This window comes from Ranitomeya variabilis, chromosome 1, assembly GCF_051348905.1.
Source record: "Ranitomeya variabilis isolate aRanVar5 chromosome 1, aRanVar5.hap1, whole genome shotgun sequence".
In the NCBI taxonomy this organism is placed as follows: domain Eukaryota; kingdom Metazoa; phylum Chordata; class Amphibia; order Anura; family Dendrobatidae; genus Ranitomeya; species Ranitomeya variabilis.
In genome coordinates this window covers 495,387,984-495,389,114 of record NC_135232.1, presented here as the reverse complement: position 1 = coordinate 495,389,114, position 1,131 = coordinate 495,387,984, and positions in this window count along the sequence as shown.

The window sequence follows — 1,131 nt, the reverse complement described above, 5'->3', positions numbered from 1 at the left end:
AGATTCATTGTGTTGTGTTTCCATTTGTATCTTTTATGGTGAGGTTTTTGGTGAGAATTTTTTTTTTTTTTTTTTAATATACCTCATAGTAAAAACCTGAATAAAATCTATTCGGTTTTACTGTGAAATTGACAGTTTTGTGACCCAGTTTTCAGCCGCACAGATTTAACTGGTGAAAACCTATTTATAAAACTTTCTTTACCTGCAAAAACACGTGGCTAAAAACCGCACCGCAAAACATTGGCAATTCACAGTAAAGCCACATGTATTTTTCTTAAGCCTCAGATTTATTGTAACGCTGCTATTATGGTGGTCTTCTTTTTAAACATAGTGCTGTGGTTTTTTTTTGGGTTTTTTTTATACAGACTATTAAACGACTACCGATCAGTTAAAGAGAATCTGTCAACACAGAACGACTGTTAGAACCAAACGATGAAGCTTGGGGCATCATGATGCCATCATTTATGTACATCTTTCCACGTAATTGTTTTTCCTTTATTTACTCTCTTCTCTGCCTCTCTGAAGCCAGAGTTGTCCATCAAAATAGACGGAGAGATTTAGGGAAAACAATGACTTGGGAAGGTGTATATAAATGATTGGACTCGCCGTGGAACGGCGAGACTTAGCTTGACCAGTCAGTCCTTGCTGACAGAGTCACTTTAAGGGTATGTGCACACGCTGTAGAGTACTCTGCGGATTTTTCCGGACTGATTTTGGTAAATCCGCAGGTAAACCACACTGCGGATTTCCTGCGGAATTACCCACGGATTTACTGTGATTTTCTTTGCACATTTTGTGCGGATTCCACCTGCGGTTTTACGCCTGCGGATTCCTATTGTGGAGCAGGTGTAAACCACAGCGGAATCCGCACAAAGAATTGACATGCTGCGGAATAAACAACACTATGTTTCCGCAGGTTTTTTTCCACAACATGTGCACTGCAGATTTTGTTTTCCATAGGTTTACATGGTACTGTAAACTCATGGAAAACTGCTGTGAATCTGCAGCGGCCAATCCGCTGCGGATCCGCAGCGTGTGCACATACCCTTACAAGTAGCTGATCAGTAGGCGTTTAACGCCACCGGTCATCAGGTGTAAATGCAGCCACTGGCAAACTCCTCTGGCAGCAGC